Genomic DNA, 15,988 nt, shown 5'->3' on the forward strand with positions numbered 1-15,988 from the left:
TAATTTGAATACCATGGTGATTGCTAATAAGTTTTAGAAGGAATTGCAAGAAGCACAATTAAAAGACCTATATCTACTAGAAGTCTATAAGAATATTGAAGAGAAATGGACTTTAGAGTTTAGTTTCAATGATGATGGTTTTGTGGTGTATCAAGATTGTATTTGTGTTCCTAACATTAAGGAGGTCAAAGACACTATACTATCAGAAGCTCATTGGAGTAAGTTTACCATTCACCCGGTATTACCAAGATATACTAAGATATGAGGAAGTATTGGTGGTGGCATAGTATGAAGCATAATGTGACTGATTATGTGCTTAACTTGTCAGAAAGTCAAAATTGAACATCAGAAACCACCTGGTATGTTACAATCATTAGAAATTCTAGAATGGAAGTAGGATAGCGTTTTGATAGATTTCATCATGGGTTTACCCTATACTCAAGTGGGTTATGATGCTATCTAGGTCATTGTGGATAGACTGACCAAGTCAACTCAACTTTTGGCTATTAGAGTGGATTATCCTATGGAGAAGTATTTTGAGATGTACTTACAAGAAATAGTGAGATTGCATGGAGTTTCGAAGGATATAGTATTAGATCATGATCCAAGGTTTATGTCAAACTTTTGGAAAGCTTTAAATCAAGCTATGGGGACAAAATTAAAATTTAGTACTACTTACCATCCCTAGATGGATAGTCAAATCAAGAGAATGAATCAGACATTGGAAGATATGCTCAAAGCTTATGCTATCAAGTAGACTGGCAGTTGGAATAAATGCCTACTATTAGTAGAGTTTGCTTATAACAATAGTTTTCACTCAAGCATCCAGATGGCTCCTTATGAAGCTTTATATGGGAGAAAGTGTCGATCACTACTTTGTTAGATCGAGTTAAATGAGAGGAGCATTTTGGGTCCTAATTTGGTGGATCAGACTACTCAAAAAATAGAGGTGATTTGCTAGAAGCTTCTAGGGTTCAGAGTGGATAGAAAAGTTATGCTGACAAATGGAGAAAACCATTAGAATTTGAAGTGGGCGACCATATTTTCTTAAAGGTTACGCCAATGACAGGAATTAGAAGATCAATTCAATCTAAGAAGTTGACTCCATGTTTTATTGGTCCCTTTGAAATCTTAAAGTGGATTGGGACACTTGCTTACTGGATTATGTTGCCCTCATCTTGCGGGTATGCATGATGTGTTTCATGTCTCTCAATTAAAGAAGTTTCATCTCGACCCGTCTCACATAATTGAACCTGAGAGGTTGAGTTACGGGAGAACTTAACTTATCAAACCAAGCCTGACAGAATAAGATCATTCATCTAGTTAAAGTGATATAGAAGGGAATGACTCCCAGAGAGGCTACATGGGAGATTGAGGAGAGAATGAGACAATTATATCCTTATTTGTTTCCATGAGGTATGTTTTGAGCAATTGTATGAATTTTGAGGATAAAATTCCTAAAACGAGGGGAGAATCGTAACATCCTTAATTTTAAATTCAGATAAATTAAGCTTAAATAGACTAATAAAGTATATTTATAAGGTGTGTGGCCAGAGAGGCCTAACGGGCATGTTTGGTCTCGATTTTAGTTCTAAACACGGGTCAAAAAGAGAATCAGGTTACCTCAGAATAGAGGAGGAAGAGTTTCTAAAAGGAATGATTCTGTGCCATGTGCCACAGCGTGTGATTTGTCTGTCGCAGCACATTCATGACAACACGCCTAGAAGAGGCCCTTTGTACCATACGCCACAGTGCATGGTCAGATTTTTACAGTATTAAGTCATAAATCTAAATTAAAAGAGAGGAGAAAAATAAAAGAGAGTGAGAGAGTGGCAAAAATCTGAGCTAGGGCTTAAAAAAAACTGATTATTGGCGGTAATTTGGAGCTCATAAACACTAAAGGTAAGCTTCCTTGCTTAAATCTTCCTCTCTTCTTCCATTTTCTTAATGGTAGAGGTTAGAGTTTGATGATTTATGTTGATTTTTGGTTCATAAAAGTTACAGGCCTAAACCCGTTGACTTAAATAGAGTTAATGGAAGTAGACTGAGCTAAGTAAACTTGATATTTATGATTTTATGATGATTGGTGGTTGGAGGATATTAAATGTCTAAAATTCCCATAAATTTGGTAGTTGGGAATAATATGGCTTCATTAATGCCCATTTAAGAGCTCAATGTTACTAATGAGAGTTAAAGGAAGCTAAGAAGCCTTATGGGTACTTTTACATGAGTCTAGAATAAATCTTGAGTATTAAGAAATGATGAAATGTTAGTAAAAAAATAGCTCAAATAGATATTGACGTTTTGCATGGTAAATGCTTGTAGTGAAACTGCCATTGGCACCATTCAAGCTTCTTGGATGCTTCAGTAGTGAATAGTTGAAGGGCGAAACCTTTGACCTCTCAAAGGTATGTGGTAATCAGGAGAATTCTATCTTATGCTTGTGTGTGTCTATTAGTTTATCAATTTATGAATTATCATTTGAAATGTATAAAATAAAAAAAATGCGAGTGTGGCTTAATTTGTGAAGAAATCACTAGATCAAATTTGTGAGTTTATGCCTTATGATGTAAAACTTTCCTTGAGAACCATAGTGGTAGATTTTCGTATTAATATTTGTTGGGAGTACAATGATTTTTACAAATTAAGAAGTAAAGTGAATATTTGTTTTAGAAAGAGTTCAATGATGTTTGAAAATAGGGAAGTTCAATGATTTTAAAAGTGTGAGGTACAATGATTGTGAATTAGGAGTTTAATGACTTGTTTGGTTTTGAAGTTCCATGAAATGTGTTGAGAAGTCTAATGATTGTGTAATTGTGAAGTTCTATAAATTGTATGCATATGAAATATGGCATAGATGTGCATTGCATGATCTTGAGAGGTAGGAGTTCACCTTGAAAGTGGAGTAGATAATAAATCCACGTGGTAAGACCTCGTCCGTGTGATGGATTGCCTAGATTAATTCTATCCATAATGTCTCACTGGTTCAACGAGGGACTCAAACCTAGTTAGCTATCCACCAATTCAATGAGGAAGCTAGTCTAGGGTGTATGACACCCCATGGTATGAAAAATGGGAGAAACCATGATCTATAAGTGATGGATTGCCTAGATTAATTCTACCTATAATGTCCCACTAATTCAACGAAGGACTGTCCCACTGGTTCAATGAGGGACTCGAACCTAGCTAGTTATCCACCGATTCAATAAGGAAGCTAGTCTAGGTGTATGACACCTCATGGTGTGAGAAATAGGGGAAACCGTGATCCATAAGTCAGTTGGGTATGCCTTAGCTGGGTAATCCCCTTACAAGTGTCTAGGCTAGGGAAGTTAAGAAATATAGACTATCCCATTGAGTTATAGTCCACAGTTTCATGTCAGAGGAATAAGGAGGATATAAGGGAGGTGTGATCATGTATATAGTGAGTAAAGGCACTTGTTGTCTATATCGAGTCCATAATGGTGATATTTTGAGTTGAGTAATAATTTTTGCTATCATGCTTGTCAATGATTTGTGTGATCAACTCTATTTGTATGAAAAGTGTTGAAAGAATTGTTTTCCAAGTGGATGCTATTATGTGAGCTAAATTGTGAATTCCTAATTTCAAATGCCTCTCATGAGTTAAAGTATTGATATTAACTGCTACTTGTATTTAAACTAATTGTTATGCATTAGTATGTGCTAGTTGAACCTTAGTTACTGAGTAGTTATACTCACCCCGTTATCTTTAATATTACAGGAAATAGCTCAAGAAGTATGGATAGAGGGAAAAAAACCCAAGGCTTAAGATCACGATTCATTTGTAATAGGCCTCCTTATTTTGGGTAACTTATGTGTATGATAATTTCGGTTGCCAACTAGGATTTCCCTTTTTGTTACTTACTTGCATTAAGTGAAATGTAAATTGTAATGGTGTTTTAGACCTTAGGGAGAGAGTTGATTATTATGTATTATGATGATAGAGCCAAAATATTAATGCAAGTGAGGGTAGTGGATATTATGTAATGATCTGGGAACTCTTGATAAAAATTTATGGTCAACTCCCCTTACCTATGTTTTTGGGTATAAGGGGTTGAGTAGTAAAAATTTGATCTTGAATTATTTCTTTTGTTATTGTGCAATGCACGAGTTGGTTTTCATGATTTGTATGTGGTTATATTGTTGGTGGTGGCTTATGGTCCTTGGTATTTTGTTCGGACACTTGAAATTTGTGAAAGTTGTTGTAAAAGTGTAAGTTTTAAAAAGGGTATCCAATTTTTGTTTTGAAAAGAATTTGAGTCTGAAACCAATGCCATTGGTTAGAGCTTGAAAAGAGCTTTCTGTGGACTCCTAGTTCATGTCATTCAGAAGTCGGACGGAGATTTGTGGCGCATCAGAAGTTGGCCCTAATGCTGTCAAATTGACAGCAGTCAAAATTCGTGCATTTATGCCGCGGCGCATGGTGTCACAAGCCATGGCGCATGTCATAGAGGCAAACACATCGCGACGCATGCCTTAAAATTTTTAAAATTTTTTCTTGTATTAAATTTGTGCACCAATTTACTCACTTATGCAATGATCCCTTGCTTTTGCGTATTTACGAACTTTGATTTGTCTCTTTGCAAGACTTGAAATGATTTTAGTTTTATAAACTTGGGGTCCCCATTTTGTTAATCAATGAGATTTGTATATTTGATTATTCTTATTGTCTCATTTTCCTAATTATTTGAGACTTGGGTTTAATTATAAGATAGAGGAAGGAGGATATTACATTTACAATTTTAGGGCTTAATGTCATGCCTCCTTACCTCTCGTGTGATGTCATAATTGATTTTTATTATTTAATTTGCATTGTGCCATATATTTTGAAATTAATTTTAATTGAAAAATGCAATTATTATTCATATGCTTTGAACTTTGATCTTGTGTGCCACATTTATTTGTGTAGGCTTACACACCTTAAATTTGGCACATGAGGACTATTGGATTGGAATACAAGATGAGTCAAAGGCAAAGCAATTGACTTTTAGGGTGGAAGTACAAGCCTTGCATGGTCTTATACATACTGTACCACACTTTGATTACACTCACTCTCTTTCTTAATTTCCCATTTTTAGCTCTTTTTAATATAATGTCCATACCATATTAACTCCAAATTTTTCATTCATATTACCATAGTAAATAATAAAGTTACTCTAACTCATTTTTTACCCATTCACTAAATACTTGACTTGGGCCCATTAGCTCTAGACTTGAATTAACTTATGCTAATTTTATTTTAGCATTCATTCACTCTCTCATTCTAAAATTTTCACGCCACCAACAACCTCCAAATGCTCTCCATGGTTTTTCATTTTCTTTATTTCCATCTCACCTTCTCTTCTCCATAACTCATAATCCAACCATTAAAACTCTAATCCAACTCCACCATTCTTCTTCTCTCACCTCATACTTCAAACTCTAAGCTTCATTTTCTTTATTTAGCTTCGAAATCTTCAAGGGTTCATGGAACATATTCTGGCCAAATGGAAGGGAATTGCTCAATTGGATTCTAACATAAGTAGAGGCTAAATCTACAAGGACTGCTAGGAGGGAAGAATGGTAGAGGAGTCTTGAAGTATCTCAAAGAAGGTTAAGGGTCATGGCCACTCTCTATTAAATCTAAGATGATGTAATTTTGTTCTTAAAATTAAGAGCATTATTATATCTTGTTTTTATTAACCAAATTTGGTATTTAACTTGTTGGTTTAGTGTTTTTTCACTTGGTTTCACTTTGTGTAGTTGATGGAAATTTTCTCCAATACATTATAATTCATATAAATATATGTTTTATGTGTCTTACATTGGCTAGGCATAAATATATTTGGTTGGTGTTTGATAAAATGTCTTCTGTGTAAAATTATGCATTTGACATATCATAGGCTGGGTTGCAGTTAAGGGAAACTAAGAGAGATTTTGATCACTTAGCACTTGGCTAAGGAATAGATTAAGGACTTAGACAAAATTGTGCAAGGATTTAGTTAATTGAATTGATTAGGAGGGCATACTTATACAAAATTATGTAAGGGGTTTCATTTGGGTCAAGAGAGTGGAAGTTAACCTAAGCCTAATTAAAAAGAATAGACAAGGAATCTAGCATCCTATTAATCCTAGGACTCCACTTTAAAAGGGTTAGAATACTCCTATTTTCATTGTGCTAGTTAATTAGGTTTTTAATCTTCTATTCATTTAATTTAATTAGTTAAAATCACTCAACTCTCGATTAGTTTAGTTCACTAGTTTAACCTTAATTAACTTTAGTTAGCCTCTTTAGTGAAGAATGACCTAGGTTGCCACTAGCACTATATTAATGTTAACTTAGTTATTTTATAGTATAGGTGACTCATCGCTCCACTGTTGCTAGGGAATAAAAGCAACTGATGATTTGCTTTAAAGGATCTTTTGTAATTCTCAATTAAGCATTTTTTTCGTTTTCTTTTTCTTTTAAGTTTTTGTTTTGCTTAGTTTGCTTTGATTTTCTTAGTTCAAGTTGATTGAGCATTAGTAGCTTAAGTTTAGGTCTTGTAAATATCATGTTCAAGTTTCTTGTTTGTGTTGTTATTTCTCTTTTGATTTGTGATAGTGTTCTTTATGTTTGAAAAAAAATAAAAAAATTGAAAAAAAATGGATTCACTACTATAAAAACGTAAATATAAGACGTTATGAAAAATGATGGTCAAATAAAAACACGTCATATATGAAAGAGGTGGGTAACGATAAGAAAATAAATGATGGGTGTTCAAACAACCATCATATATTGTCAGACTTTAAATGACAGGTATTAAAAAACCTATCATTTATTTCAGTCCAACGTTTTATTTACTGGAAGGAAGAAAATAAAAAATAAATTTGAACTTTAAATGATGGGTATTTCAAATGCTCATCATATAAAGTTTAAACAATATATGACGGTTGTACAAACAACCATCATATATTGGTGCCCACCGTTTCAGAGTCTTAAATTAAAAAAATGAAAAATTTTAAAACTTTAAAGACCTGTTATTTGAAGTCCGGAACAATATATGATGGGTTTTTTATTGGGGGCCAACGTTTCATTTTCTCAAATAAAAAAAAATCAGCTTTAAATGACGATTGTTTTAAACAACCATCATTTAAAGCCTCAGTGATATAAAATACCTGTCATATATTCATGAATAAATGACAGGTATTAGAATACCCATCATTTATTCTCATTTTCATTTAGTTTCCAAACTCACTTTTTCATTCTCACCCATTCGTCGTCTCTATTTTCTCTCTTCTCTACTTCTACACGAAATCAATAGAAATCTCTCAATCTACTTCCATTGTTGCCGTTGACCACCTTAGTCCCTCTCTGACATGAAAGTGCTCCTCCTACGCCGTCCTTTGCCTCTTGTTTTTGCTTCCTCTTTGTGTTTCATCCTCTCTTCTCCAAAGGTATATGGGTTTGTGATTTCTATGGTTATTCTTCATTTTCTTCTAATATGCTTAGATTTCTAGATTATGGGATTGATTTATTTAATATTATAGATTGTTTTATTAGTTGATTTTTGTTGTTTAAATTTCTCCTCATTTGTTGCCCATTTTAATATTGTGGGGTGTCAAAAATTGCTAATGTTTGATGTTTTATTGACTTGAAAATGATTGTAGATGATATGCTTAGCCTTGAAAATTAGTGATCAAAATGGAATATTTATGATAACTGTATTTTTTATGAATTTTGACTAATTTATTTCAATAATATTTAATTTAAATTCCATGCATTGTTTGATCAAAGTAGTTTTATCGTTCAAAACTAAATATTGAGATATATTAGTGTACCAATTTTTATTACAATTAGAGTTCATTTTAGTGACGAAAATTGACACGCGGTTTCTCTAAAAATCATTGCTATTTTATTGATATTTTTACATTTGATAAAGAATGATTTGTTCTTGGCTTGAGATTGCTAATATAGGATATGTTTAACCTTAGAATGATCAATGAGATAGAAAATATTGATTTAAAATGATGTTTATAGTGTTTTTCTTTTTTCTATGATTTTTAAACGAATTTTATATATAATTTTATAATAATTAGAGTTAATTTGAAAATTCTATTTTGTGAGAATTTTGTTAGTTTTGTGATTATATATGGTTGGAATTAGTTTGTTGAGTGAAATGCCAAGATTAAAAAGAGGATTTTAGCTTGACAAATACTTTCTTTATGCCATTATGCTACCGAATTTTTATCGGCGGTTGAAGGAGTAAGTGAATACTCATGCATTGTGACTCATGATTCATTAATTACTCTATATTATATGTAGAGTAGTCAATTTCTTTATTGATAATCTTTCTATCATTTCTTTCCTCTCCATATTCATGAGTCATCAAATTTCCTTGAATGAATTGTCTTTTAGATTAAAAAGTTATGGATAAAGAATGGATGCCTTCCAATCGATCAAGTAAAGAGTATTTGAATGGTGTGAAAGAGTTTATGAGATTTGCTCTTGAGCATATAAAAGACCCTTGAAGAATGGTGTGCCTTTGTGTAAGATGTGGTCTTTTGAAGCAAATTAGTGCATCTGAGATGGAAGACCATTTAGTATGCTATGGAATTGACGAAAATTATAAGTGTTGGCATAAGCATGGAAAGACTAGAGAGGATGAGTCTACTAGTAATTGGAGTATAAAGGAAGCTTTGAATTAGATGATCATAACACAGATACTTATAAAGATTACTGTCTTGAAGAGATGGCCAATGCAATTGAAACAGAACTTAAGAATTGTCCTGAAATGTTAGAGATGTTGAAAAGTGATGCAAAGAAGCCCTTGTACGCTGGTTGTATTGAATTCACAAAGTTGTCAGTAGTGTTGAAATTGTACAACTTGAAAGTGAGCAATGGATGGAGTGGTAAGAGTTTTGCAAAAAATCTTACACATATAAAACAACTTTTACCTGCGAAAATGAGCTTTCAAGGACTATGTGTGAGGTAAAACAAATGCTACGCTCAATTGGCATGAGTTATGTGAAAATACATGCCTGTCTTAATGATTGCATATTATTTAGAAATGAATATACATCATTAATAGAGTGTCCAAAATGTAATGCCTTACGCTACAAAGAAAATGGGAAGAGTCTAAAGAAGACGTTATGGTACTTTCCTATTGTACCTAGATTTAGATGACTGTACAGTAATTTAGAGGATACAAAAAATTTGACATGGCATGCGGATGAAAAGATCAAAGATAGGAAGCTTTGACATCTAGCTAACTCTTCTCAATGAAAAAAAATTGATCTTGATTACTCTGACTTTGGAGCAGAAGATTGAAACCTTCGCCTCGTATTATCTACTAATGGAATGAATCCACATGAGCTTTAAAGTAGCAGTCACAGTACATAGCCAGTTATTTTGGTAATTTACAACTTACCTCTATAGTTATGTATGAAACGAAAATATATGATGTTATCCATTCTAATTTCGAGGTTAAAACAGCTGGGAAATGACATAGATGTATATTTGGCTCTTTTAACTGAAGATTTAAAATTATTGTGGGAGTACAATGTCGAGGTATATGATGGACATAGAAAGGAAATGTTCAATTTAAGAGCATTGTTGTTTGGTACAATCAATGATTTTCTAGCATATGGTAATTTGTCAGGGTAAAGTGTTAAAGGAAAACTTGGATGTCCTATTTGTGAAGAGGGCACACATTCAGTGAGATTAGAACATGGGATGAAGAATGTCTATCTCAAACATCGTAGATGGTTGCATCCTGATCTTTATTATTGATGCCTAAAAAAAGCTTTCAATGAGAATTCAGAAGAAAGTAAGGCACCTTTGCCATTGATAAGTGAGCAACATTTTGACAAGGTGAAGAATTTGAATATCGAGTTTGGCAAACCTTTTACAAGACATCTTGGGATATGTGGGTGGAAGAAAAGGTCTATTTTTTTAACCTACCATATTGACAATCTTTATATGTGAGATATCTTCTTGATGTTATGCACATTGAGAAAAATGTGTGTGATAGTTTAATTAGTACATTACTTCATATTTCGAGAAAGATCAAAGATGGCATTAAGGCAAGACTTGATATGATTTCTATGGGGATAAGGGAAGAGTTGCCTCTGCAAGAGAAGGAAGTAGCACATTTCTTCATGCAGCAGCTCATACATTGTCTAGAAGAGAAAAGAGACTTTTTGTGAGTTGCTTGCTACTGTTAAAGTTCTAGAGGGGTACTCTTCAAATATTAAGGGTCTTGTGTCATTGAAGGATTTAAAGTTGAAGGGTTTACAATCGCATTATTGCCATATGTTGATGGAAAATTTTATTCCAGTGGCTATACGTTCTATTTTACCTAATATAGTTTGAGCCACGATTACAAAATTGTATTTCTTGAAGTCTATATGTAGTAAAGTGATTGACCTAACAAAATTCCTAAGATTGCAAAGCCGAATTGTGTTAATCTTGTGTAAACTTGATATATATTTCTGCCTACATTTTTTGATATAATGGTGCACCTCACTATTCATCTAGTTAGAGAGATACAAATGTGTGGCCCAGTTTTCTTGAGATGGATGTATCCATTTGAGCGTTACATGAAGATACTAAAAGGATATGTGAAAAATCAGCGTCGACCTGAAGGTTGTATAGTTGAATGATATATTTGTGGGGAGGCAGTTGAATTTTATACTGAGTACTTATCAAATGTCAACCATATTGGTCTTCTGACTTCTCAGCATGATAGTAGAACTGATGAAGAAGGAATTATAAGCAATAAAGTAGTTACAATCTCCAACTTACAATAGGAATGAGCACATTTATATGTACTACACAACTCTGTAGAGGTTGAGGAGTATGTAGAGATGTACATGGCTAAGCTTAAGTAGGATAACCCTAATAGATCAGAGATTTGGTATGCAAAAAAGCATAATAAGATTTTTACAGTTTGGTTAAAACAACACATTCTTAAGAAGTTGATTGCCGATCCTGATTCATTTTCTAAAAAATTAAAATGGTTGGCAAGAGGTCTAGATAAACAAATTCTTTTCTTCACTAGCTATCTCATTAATGGGTACACATTTTATACTAAAGAGCAAGATGATTGGAGAATAATGCAAAATAGTGGTATAACTCTTATAGCCCAAGCAATGCATATATCTAGTACTAAAGACAAAAATCCCTTATAAGCAAAAATCTTATACTTTGGGGTAACTGAGCACATTTGGGAGTTAGATTACATCAAATTTCAAGTTCCAATTTTTGGTTGTAAGTAGGTTGATTGAAAAAATGGTCTTAAAGTTGATAACTTGGGGTTCTTAATAATGGATCTTAATAGAAAAGGTTATAAAGATGAGACTTTATTTTGGCTTCACAACCTCACCAAGTGTTCTTTTTTCCTAATATGGCTAAAGTAAATTGGTCTATCATTTTATTGAGCAGTAAAATAAATGAAGATATGAATGATTCTACAGTTAAAGATGATCCCTTTATAAGGATATCATTTGAAAGTTACTTCATTGAGGATGAAGCCTTTTATATAAGAAATGATAACAATAAAGGTATTTGGATTTCAAAAAAAAAAGTTAGAAGCATTTGAGCAAAGAAAGAGAGCAAAGATAAGGAACATACAAGAAAAAGGAAAAAAAAAAAATTTAAACTTGTAGGTTACTTGTTTTGTGTAATTTAAAAATTTATTGTTATTTATTATGTGCTATATTTGTTTTGTAATGTGTGATTTACATTAAACTTGTAAATTACTTATTATGTGCTTTATTTTTTTATATTGTTATTTATTATTATTTTTTCTACTTTTGTAGGTAAATGGCTTCTCAAAGGAATACTGGTCTCAGTGGACCTAGTAGTGCTGATCTTAGCGTTGAGATGACTGACCAGCAAATTTAGCAAGAAGTAAATCAAATAACAAGAGGATTGACATTGATGACCGAGGTGAATAGAAGAAGGGTTGCTAGACAGAAATATGAAGTTGAATAGAATTTCAAAGGTCAACCTATCAAGACCAACAAAATAAATTCATCAGCTACATAGGGGTTGTGGTAAAAGCAAATGTGCCAATTACAATTAGGCATTGGAACAATATTAGTCGAGCTACGAAAAATTATATTTGGGAGTAAGTAGAGGTAAAATACTTTACTCATATCGTTGTAGTTAATTGAAATTACTTGAACAAAAATCTAATTAATTGTCTTTATTTACAGTCAGCATTTGCAATTGATGCTAGTCGAATAAAATTTGTCATCCAACAAGTTGGAAAGGCAATGGGAACATTTTGGTATTTTGTGGGAGCGAAATACATTAAAAAATCAAGAGGAAACATTAGTGTTGAGGTCCCCGACTTGATAAGGCCATTAGTTTCACAAAAATAGTAAGATGAGTTGTTGCTCAATGTCTCGAGGGACAATTTCAAGTGAGAATAATAAGATGAATTAATTTTTTTATTATTGTCAATAGATTTAATTTTATTGATATGATTCTATGTGTTTTCCATAAGAGTTAAGTCATAAAAATAAAGAGTTGCATGAGAAAGATCTATACCCTTATAAGAAAGGGTGCATAGGATATGCAGGAATTGAGCAACAAATGATAAGTTAATATTTATACTATATAATTTTAGCTTATTTCATGGATATATGTACTATACTCACATTTAAATTTACTTAAATTCGTAGATCGAGCGAGAGGGTTCAAGGGCAAGCTTAGTTTCATGTCACAGACTCTTCATAGAAGGCCGAACCAATAAAAAAGGAAACATTATTGATGAATGTGTTCAAGAGCTTGCTGACAAGTGTGTAAGTACATTAACTTAACTTAAAACTTTTTTTTATACTCAATCAACTAATTTAACTTTCTTACAATATATTGCACAGGCCGAGATCAAGAAAAGTGGCACGCCTAATGATAATGTCTTGGGCAAGGCGTTGGGTAATCCTAAACACCCAAGTCAAGTTAGGGGATATGGCTTTAGTGTCTTGAAAAAACAAATATTCGAGTCACAAAAGAAAGCAAGGTCAACAGAGAATGTAGGTGCAAGGGCTGAGATTGCCACCCTGAAAGAGGAGCTATCTAGGCAATGGGACTTAATTGAAGCTTTGCTAAAGGACAAGGAGAGGTGGGAGGCAGAGTTTCATATTAGTCCTAGCGAGAAAGGTAGTTACAGTGTCATGCAGCCTATTAAAAATCTCCCTGAGGTAAAACATTATTAATTTATTTCACTTATATTTCACTATTTCTATTTCCCATAACTTTAATATAGTATATTACTTATTAATATAAGGTGAGAACTTATGTAAGTTGTTGGCAAATAGCCTGAATCATCATGTGGTTGCTATCGGCCGGGTGTTTAATTTGTTGGGAGACATACTACATAATATGCCACTCCCTGCGTCCTATGTACGTGTTGTTATTGATGTGCCGAAGGATTTGAACTATCCACTACCTATTCCCATCGAGGATGCAAGGATTGTTAGAGAGGCAATGGGTAGTTTCATTGGATGGCAAGCTAGTCAAGTTAGGATGCCAAGTCCAAAAAAAACTAGCAAAAATGCACAATAAAAAAAAAAGATGATTCCCCGATCTAGGCTCTCATCTAAAGAGGTAGTCTCTCATAAAGTCGTGCCTGAACAAGAGCCTCAATTACCAAGCCAACATAAAAATTTGCTCCAGGCATATGCAACAGTTCATAAGTCTAATCCTCCGGTCCTGCAAATCCCGTTTGAGGCTGGTATATATGATGAAGACTGATATGATATGCTTTCGCTTGATATTATTGATGAAGTGCTTCAACATGATATAACTAGTTTTACTATTCTCAGCTTCTACATACGGTAATTTTTTTTCCATATATGAATAGTTAATATTTTAAATATAAACTAATCCATTTCTTGTATTTATAATAGGTGCTTGTATGACAAATTTGTTGTCCCTTTCGATCTATAAACAAAGTTTGTCTTCATTAGTCCTCATGAAGTGGGTGCATATGCCTTTAATTAAAAGCGACAAAATTTTAGAGCAAGCAAAGGCATTAAGCAAAAATTTCAAAGCAAGGGCTCGAAAGGGAACATTATTCATAATATCATACTGTCAAGGGTAATGAAATTCTTACTTATCTTAATAATTTTTTATTTTAAATTTAATGAATTAATTATAATCTTGCAACACTTGTTAATACTATTAGGGACCATTGGATGTTAATCGCCGCCGAACCATTCGGCAACACTCCAAAGATATATTATCTCAATTCTCTTGGAGAGGAACTAGGGAAGAGACAAATTTTATTAAAGTTGATTAATACATAAGTGCATAAAGTATTTTACATATTTATTTAATTATTTACATTTTATACTAACATATTTTTTACTGTTTCATTATGGCGATTGTGTTATACCACACTAACACAAAATAATTAATTCCAAGGTCCTTTACAAATTTTGATACTGCCTATACTTAGAATATAATTAAGATAATTGAAATCATTTATTAAATTGACATTTAATACATTAATACATATTCATCGATTCTTTAATTTTTAGTGTCCAAGACAAAAAAAAATAATTTGGATTGTGGCTATTGCATCATGAGGTTCATGAAGGACATCATTATCCATAATGAGAGTATAATTCCTAGGATGGTATGTCAAAAATATTAACTTTTAAATTACAAAAATATTTAATGTATTAAAATTATATTAATATATGGTGGATCATTTATATATTGCAGTACTATGATGATTCTTATGTTGAAGAATTCGAGGATATAGAAATAAATAAGGTAATTGAAGAATGGTGTCAATATATTTTTCAAGTGTGGACCTGATACAAAGAAGATCAATAGAACTACCTTGAAGAAGTAGCTAGAAAGTTTTTTTTAATAGGTAGTTTATTTTTGGAAATAGTTTACTTTATGTAATTACATTTGTTTATTGATTAATTTTGAAATTGAATACAATAAATTTCGTTAATATTCAAATCTAAAATGGTTGGCTACTACTATTTTGATTTCTTTTTGTAGGGGGACTGGTATAAAAATAGGTCACGTATTAAAAAACCACTAAAAAATGACAATTATATAAATAACCATCATTTATACTGATATAAATGACAGGTGACAAAGATACCCGTCATTTATACTGACTTTAAATGACAGGTATCTTATTTACCCATCATTTAAAGTATGGTGTGAATTTTTACCATACTTTAAATGACAGGTATCTTATTTAGCCATCATTTATATTCTCATTTTGCTTGTCCTTCTATAAAAATTTTATTTTTAATGATGGTTTTATAACCGTCATTTATTGGTGGTCATTAAATGTCAGCCGAATGAATGATGCGTATTAACCGTCATTTATAGACTAAAATAACCATCATTTATTCCCTTTTTTATAATAGTGATATCAAGTGGAACTCAAGTGGCTTTAATATCAAGAAAGAAATAAATTCCTTGTCTTCATTACAAGATGAATCGATTGCTTGTATAAACTATTTAAATGAAAGGAGGCAACATAATATGCATTTAAATGCTAGTTATACTCCATATGTTGATTATTCTCAATATTATGGCTTTTCTTATGTTTATTGTGGACAAAGTCATTCTTGTGAGCATTATCACTTTAGAAAAGCCTCTAACCATATGAGGGATGATTTCACTAGGAGCAAAACTTATTTTGATAATTATTTTAGTCCTAGATTGAATCTAGAGAAACATGAGTCTTGGGATCCATATTTAGAATATCATTGAAACAAAGTGACCCTACCTTTCCATTCTTATCCATATGTTCATGAAAATGCTTTAGAGTATAGGGAAGGGTCATGCTTTGAAAGATTAGTTAATGACCTTATGGATTCATCAAAGAAACTTACAAATTCACAAAAGGACTTTTTCACTAGTGGTGAGTCAAGTGCTCAAAATATTGGAATCTATTTGAACCAAATATTAGAAGATATTGGAAAGATAAAGTAGCAAAACACTTTCCATCATATTTCTCCTATG

The sequence above is a fragment of the Prosopis cineraria genome, unplaced genomic scaffold, assembly GCF_029017545.1.
Source record: "Prosopis cineraria cultivar Desert tree isolate PC_DT_omini unplaced genomic scaffold, ASM2901754v1 PC10, whole genome shotgun sequence".
Taxonomy (NCBI): Eukaryota; Viridiplantae; Streptophyta; class Magnoliopsida; order Fabales; family Fabaceae; genus Prosopis; species Prosopis cineraria.